General features: G+C 35.3%; 1 long non-coding RNA gene across 1 annotated transcript; it reads left to right on the top strand.

Annotated features, from left to right (window-relative positions):
• The first annotated feature begins 1138 nt into the window (after positions 1 to 1138).
• LOC121422550 lies at positions 1139 to 5693 on the top strand. The gene is made up of 5 exons (XR_005971173.1): positions 1139 to 1337; positions 2450 to 2811; positions 3731 to 3891; positions 4267 to 4343; positions 5661 to 5693. It is a non-coding gene; the product is annotated as an uncharacterized LOC121422550 (long non-coding RNA).
• Positions 5694 to 8209: the final 2516 nt, after the last annotated feature.

Genomic DNA, 8209 nt, shown 5'->3' with positions numbered 1-8209 from the left:
ACCTTTGGTGGATATGTGCCATATTTGGTGTATATTGACTTGAAAACAGGAGGTTTTAGTACAACAGGATTATATATCTCGTTAAACAGACAATGCGAGCATCAGGAACAATGAAGACAAAGGCCCTGAGCAAATTATGTTTCATAAAGTTATGATATTTTTTTATTTTCATGTAATATAACATATCATAATTATAATGTAATATAACATAATTAACAATAATTTCTTCCTTCCCAATACGTTTCTCTCACTTTCTCCCTCTTTTTTCTTTGGCCAGCCGATGGGGGGGGGGCACGTGCCCCCATGCCCCCCCCCCCCCCCCGTAGTTACGCCACTGCAAATACTGTCGACCTTGAGAGAAGATAGATACTGCCATCAAGTCAACTCTACACCCACAGATAAAAGTGAGTCATGTGACTCATTTATGTATAATATTTGTGAGTCAGGCGAAACTTGACTCACTAACAAAATTAAATGAGTCTTAGTTGACTCATCTGTAATTAACAAGTGAGTCAATAACGAAATGACTCACTTGCAGAATGCTCCGACTGACTCACATAGTTGTAAAAAATGAGTCAAGATCGGCGATTGACTCATTTACAAAAAAAAATGAGTCAAGAATAAAGCCGTGCGCGCATGCGCTACTTGCACGCTATGACGTCAACCATCGCGCGAACATTCCCGTTTGACGTCGCCATTGCTGAATTGGATCAAGAGAATATTGTGAGTAAAATCGTTTTAATCCTGCAGTTTTGAGAATAATTTTGTTCATTTCACCTGTAGGCCGCTGAGAAATTAATTTGCTGAAGAGAATGAGAGGAAATTTGGTGGACAAGAATAATTGATTCTCAATTTAGGTGATGATTTGTGGAACTTTGAGAGGATTACGTGCGGGATTTCGTGCACCAGACGGATGCGTGTATGTGTGTGTGTGCTATATGGCTGTACTTGTAGGGCTGTAGTGTAGCTCCGCTGCGCATCTGTTTAATTGAGTGTAGATATGTATTGTTGTGTGTTCGGACAGGTTGGGTGTCAGGACTTTAGCAAGTCAAAGAAATTTACAGGCGAAGTTTCATCAATTTTTAGTACAAAATGTAGGAAATATTATAGAGAATTACAAAATAGAAGATGATTACAACTATTGAATTCATATTTTTAGGGTAAGCTAATCAAAAGACAAAAAAGAAGGCTTCAAAAATATAAAATGTCCGGACACCTGACCCTACATCCTACGAAACAGATTACCACATCTAACAGTTAGGCCTATAATCTGGATCTGGATGTGTACGATGCAGGGCCCTCCTGGGCATGAACGCATCGGATGAGCCTGAGATCGGGTGAGCTTGAGGGAGGGCGAAGGGATGATTAGAAGGTCTTTTCGATGGCATTCTTGAATGAGTTTGTCGATGGCGAGTTTATGGTTCCATATGATTGATGATGGTACCGGTACTGAGAAGAACAAGTTCCTGTATTTTTCAATTCTTGCTCTTATTGGATGATAGGTCTGGCACTTACTATTATTTGTCACTTGCCTATCGATATAATCTGAGTTCAAAATGACTCTCACATATCGATCCTTATGTTTTTTTTGTCAGGTAGATCAAATCTAGACCACTCATTCTATGAACAAGGTTATGATATAACCTTGTTCTCTGTTAGTGTTACTGCCCCCTGTGTGGTGAAATAAGGTTGGCAATGTTTGGCCTATTTTCTCCTTTTCTTTGGGACTAATGTTTAATTTTTTGACAATGTTAGGTTCCATTACAGCTATTTATCACATACATGTAACTTGTCTCTTAATTAAATTTGATTCTTTAAATTAATTTTTCTTAATTAAAAATAGAGATTGAAAAACTACAATTGTCTTGCCTTTATTTTTCCACTAATAGAGGGCGTACACAAAAATATGCCCAAAATTTAAGTTTTCAAGTGCTCTGGTGAATACGAAAATTACCCCCAAGCTACTAATGAAAAATGAATTGCAACTGTACAGAAATTAGTATTATGGTCACAAAAGTGATATTTTAATGATTTTTTAAATTGTGTGCTGTGTACAGCATTGGCATTCCATATAGTCCTAGATTCCCCACAGGCAGGCATGTAATGAACCCTTGGGTGAGTCTGGACTACATGCATTTCCTTCTCACAGAAAAATGTAGAGGTGTACTGTAGGACCTATTCCTGGTCTACTGAGTTGTTTTTAATTTGATAAGTGCCCCTTTCCCAACAATAATTAAGATGAATATTTTTATTAGATAATGTTGAGATGTGAGCCCCCATCTTGAATGGATGTGGTGTTTGTTTTTATTAACTTGGAAATGCAGTCACTATCTGAAGCATATGTCACATTTATCCCATCAAAATAACATTAAGAATATTTCCAATTCATTTTTTTTCTTTTTTGCACATTTTATTTGTTTTTTATAATTTTATTATTATTTTTTTACAGGGCTACTGGAAGAAGTCACTACGCAACAGATTCAGGAATTGCAGGAAATGTCATGAACGTGATAATCCATTAGGACAAATGGAAGCAAAGAAAGGGGACTACACCCAAACCAGACAAAGCTGCAGGCAAACACATGTATGGCATAAAGAAAGTACCTTCCTGCATCCCCAGAAAGTGAGGATGAAGAAACGATCAATGCTCACATCAAGATGCTTCAGAATGAATCCAGAAAAACAAGACAGGACAGCTTGATGATAGACAATCTACTAACTTATGCCCATAGGCGCAAGGGTATCATCAACAGCAACTGGACTGAATCCTACTTGAAGGATATGTACCCTTACCTTTTCCATGAAGATGAGGTAAGTTCAAATCAGCGTTAATACAGATCAAGAAACTTCAAGAATCTATCATTAGATTTACGTGTAACAAGGGTCTATTCTTGCAATAAGCAAGTCCATGCTTAACCCTAAACAGGCCGGGGGGTTGAATCAACCCCGCCCCCCCCCCCCCGGCCACAGAACAGCCAAAAAAAAACCCGGCCTAGTTAGGGTTAACTAGAATTGGAGCTATAAGTTTTATAGAAATGGGTATGTTCACATTTCTAGGATCATGCAATCACATTCTGTATTTTAACCTAGTTTATTAGTATCCATCTTTGAAATAATCAAGAAATTGTGTGAAAACATAATATTTAGAAAGTTTGAAATTTTAATCTTTATCTGATCTCAATCATATCATGTCTGTTGATCGAGAAGAATCTAAAGGTCCTACCATTTCACACTCAATGCAGTAAGTAGCGTGTACAGGCTTAAAATTATGATAGTTAAAGGAGATCAAAATTTGCAAAGTACTAAAATTTACAAGAGCAAAATATTTACTCTTCGTTCTTAATTAATAGAATTTTTGTTCTTGCTGACAAGTAAGGGACAATTTCACTGAGCATCTCATATGCAAAAACTTATCTTTGTGAATGGGTTAAGTGATAGGCCCATTTCAAGAACTGTATGTAATTGTTCACCAATAAATTTCCATATGAATTCAATACATTGATTATTGTATATATAGAATGAAAGTGATTCCAACTCGTGGAGACAAAGAAAGACTGGAGTCAGTTGGGTCATTTTATCAAGAGTGTAGAGATTTGCACATAGTCTTCAAAATTATTCTTGATTGAGCCATTTTTTACACACCTATTCTTTTTTTTTTTTTTTCACGCAGAGAAACATAAGACTGCCCTGTTTAAATTCCCTCTTTATTCTTTTCATTTGATGTTGAAAGAGTTTGAGAGACTGTCAGAGGACCCAACTAAGCAGAAGTTGGAAGCAGGACATTTGAATATGCTGATCCATTACTAGAGATATGCAAGACTCCCAAGCAAGGTTTGGAGCTCAAAAACCTGATCTTGGCTGCAGCAGCAGAAAATGAAGACACCAGGAAAAGTATGTTATTGAGATGTTTGATAAGGAGTGGGTTTGCAATAATTTTATTCTTGGGAGGAAAACTTTGAAAATGGTTAAAGAGTTACTGTACTTGCCCCCCCCCCCCCGAGTTTTACCAGCCCCAAATCCATATACCCCATTTTAATTTCAAGAGAGAGAAAGACAATAATTACATGGCTCCAAAGTGTACTCTTCTATTTATACCTGATGTGCAATTCAAATGGTTAAAGAAGGATGACCCAGGCCAGTTGGTCAAAATGTATATTGTATACTGTATATTTTTAATATTTCTGAATGGACAACCACAAAAATACTGATATTCTGGAGTTCGAGTTACATTGCTTGAGTTTAGTCTTCATTTTTTTTTCTTTGCAGTGATCAAATCATGTGGAGCACTTCTGTTGATTCCTACTATTTTTGGAGAGAAGGCATTGCTTTGTCAGCATAGCCAGGTAAGTTTGATGCTTAAAATTCATTTAAGGTTTATACAAATATCAGCAGAATTTTGAGTGAGTGAGTGAAGCTGTCGCAGGCATGTCCATTTAGATAGCTCAACTGACAGGCCATATGAGACCTGGCACCACAAAACTCTTAAAAAGTCAGAAGAAATAGATATTGGATTTAATCTCTCTTTTAACACAGGAAATTCTAATAAGTTTTGAAATGATGTATTACTCACTATCACAGTGAGATCCTAACCTTCGAAAGATTAAGAAAAGAACATTGCCTACCATAGAATTCTACTTATGAGAATAAGGGATTAGATTTTGCCCATTTGATTAAGTATTTTGATTGCTAACTTTTGTTTAGCATCAATGTAAAGAAGATTACACATCAGTATAATTTTCGTGATAATTGATTTATTGAATCTCAAATTATCTCCAGAGTTGATTCATAAATTGAGAACATCCTCCTGAAGCCTATAAACCAATATCACACCAGGGTTTAATTCATAGGGGTTTAAAGTGAAGAGTAGGTCCTATATCTTAATTTTCACCCCCCCCAAAAAAAAAAAATATTAATTCATTGCTAATATTATTCTAATTGAAAGTTGCAATAATAGTACTTCAGATTTAAAAGGCACTTTAAAATTTTTGAAGTGGCTTAAGAAAAGTATAGGTGAATTCGACTTCACCTCACTGTAACTTGTGGCGGCCATAACTGGGGGGCTTCCAAAAAACAACAAAAGCACTTTCAATGGAGTATGTCATGAGCCAGGTGTGTTGCCATGTCAGTGTTTTTGTTGGGGTGGACTTGTCCATTAATGAACTTTGACCATCAAAGTCAGCACTGCTGCTATATTGAACTGAGTAATGCAGGCGAGACTGCCAGAGGCGTTCCACTTGTATATAAATGATTTGATGGCTATACAAACTGTTCAACTTGATGTTTTGGTGTTTCCAAGAAAGTAGTACATTTCTCAACTCTGAGTCCAATTTATTATTCATTTCCATCCATGTAATTTGATAGAGCTTGGATGATAATTCATAGTGAACACTTACTCAACCATGGCTAAGAAATTCTTTATTACAGTTACAATTTTGTAAGTCTTGCGGTTCTTTAGGCTACAATTTGTAAAGTATCAAAGTAAATACTATGGTGTTTCATTTAATATCATACTAGTACATCTTGGACTACAGTACAGTTAGCAGTATATGTATTAGCATAACCTTGAAATTATCATTTTCACTAGGATCAACCAATTTGCCTTGTGTACATTACCAGGAATAAACTTATCAGCATTTCTCACTTATGTTTCCCTTTTTTAGGATAAAAAACGGACCAATCGCCAAAATCATCTACAAAAGTAAGCCCGACAGTGCAGGTCTGACTCTGAGCAGTGATCATGAAAAATTCACGGAAATTCTGCAATCATCCTATATTACAGCAGAGAATGAAGTCATCTGCGAGAAAACCACCTACCTCATGTCAGCAGTCTCTCTGCTTATGTCGGCCCATTATGTCTTCAACTGATCATACACCCCCAAGATGGGTAACACCCTCACATTCATTCAGAAGATTCTGATGAACATAGATTCCACATCTCAACCCTCATCCAAGGTCGTAAGAGGCCTGTATGACTTAAATGCTGTCCGAAATGCTGATGCCAGTAGTTCTTCAGTTTAATAGAAATTAATTACTTGGGTGATGCTACTGCAACTCAGCTGATCACACTTTCTCTACGTGCAATCACCTTAGGTGTTGTATCTGTCTTTTATGTGCAAAATAGATTGAAATAGATACGACAGGTTGACCGTGAATTTAGACATCAAGTATGTGCATTATATCGCTTTGCACCATTAAATGATAAAAGCGTCAATCACAATAATCTTTATGGTTCATATTTTAATGACAATGTACCTCTACACAGAGCTGGCCGGATAAGGGCCGATGACAACGATTCGCATGTGTAACATATACAACACTGCCCGACAGAGGGCAGCAATCCACAATGGCGTGACCACTTTTTCTTTCCCTCTAACTTCTTTAACTTTCTCTTCTATTAACTTTCTAAATTACTGCAATTACCCATCTGACATCCAAATAGCTTGTTAAGTGTAAAATCAAATTTAAACCATATCATCACATCTAAGCTATGAAAAACACAACTCAACTGTTGAAATATAAAGCAATACAACTATTTAAACAATAACAGTAACAGTGATGCAAACTGGCCTTCACATAAAATCTACTAAATTCAAATGGAGACATGCTCAACAGTAAACATTTTGACTCTGCTAATAATCATTGTCTTATCAATTACTCAAAGTGCCTGTAACACTAATACCAACTATAGTGTACATACCAGTTCACCTACATGAATAATAATAGTCTTATTAATAATTCAAAGTACATGTATTACTATAAATAATCATTGTCTTATCACTAATACAAATTACCTGTAACTATCATCAACTACACAGAAAATACCAGTTCACCAACATAAACTACATACAACTAAATTGAAATAGCACCATAATTACTTTCTCCACCTATTATCCCCCTATTATCCCATCAAAATACACAACATGTCATAGACAGATAACAGCTTACCATGGCAACCTTTTTTCTTTCTTTTTAACATACATGTAATAGGGAACTGAATAAAAGCCTACTTCTTTTAACAATAAACAAGCTATATAAATACAGCAACTGATAATAAAAATCAATTTCCACCAATGCAAAGCATTACCCATATAAATCAGCCTAAGTTGTTGGTAAAACGCACAAGGCAAAATATAAGAGTCTCGATACCATGAACTAAAATAAAAAAAAATAAGCATTTCCTTTATACAAATTCTTGAAATAAAAACTGTACAAGGGGCATGCAAACTGCTTCCTATCAATCTCTACACGTAATTACAGTAATAAGTCCAAAACTTACCAAATGCTGTAACATATATATAAGTCAAATAAAATCACTATAAAATCATGAATGTACTGCAACTTTTGACATGTATATAAACATGATAAACAGATAAATAAGTAAAAATCATCAAAACATACACACATTTGTACATAATTTCCTACCTGCAATGTTAAAAAAAACAAATACACAGATAAAAAATAAGACAAAAGTCTAAATTGGACAGCTAATAAATGACATAAAAATAGGTATTAACTGATAGGGTAATATACAAAATAACCACTCTCAATAAACCATCAGCCAAAAGGAAAATATTTAAAACTACAGTCCAAGCAATTCACAATAAACAATGCATGAATAGCTAGCGTCATATAGCCGCAAAACATAGCAATCCTAACCATACCAAACAAAATCAAGGGCATTAACGGGGGGGGGGGGGGGTACAACAATAAAGGCTTATCAATGCAAAATACATGTATCAAACAACAATGTCATTTTCATGCTATATAAAGTTCAAATAAATGAAACAATCTTATACACCCAAATTAATTCCAGCAAAAACAAAGGGAAAACAGGCATTTATGAAAACACACCCATGCCCATGCATAGCAAGCATCTGTTAAAAATCACACTACATATAAAATCATACACATGTCTCATAACTACAAGCAGCCATCAAACCAGTTTAAGTAGAACATCACTACACAAAATACTAAATAAACAACAATACATGAATAAAAAAACCATATTCATATAACAATGTTTAATTAGCTGGGTCATTCTAAGCCCAAAACAAGTAGTCCATACAAACAAAAGTATAAAAACATTTTTTAAAAATACATAAGGCCATCAAGTATACAATAATATCAATGAGATCAAATTTCGATCAAAAAACAAGTGTCCATGATGACATCAAAATTTATGAAAAACCTATTAAGCTGTCCAGTATTT

This window comes from Lytechinus variegatus, chromosome 10 (assembly GCF_018143015.1).
Source record: "Lytechinus variegatus isolate NC3 chromosome 10, Lvar_3.0, whole genome shotgun sequence".
NCBI classification, from domain to species: Eukaryota; Metazoa; Echinodermata; class Echinoidea; order Temnopleuroida; family Toxopneustidae; genus Lytechinus; species Lytechinus variegatus.
Note: the sequence above shows the minus strand (reverse complement) of the source record. Positions and strands in the feature narration are given on the sequence as shown.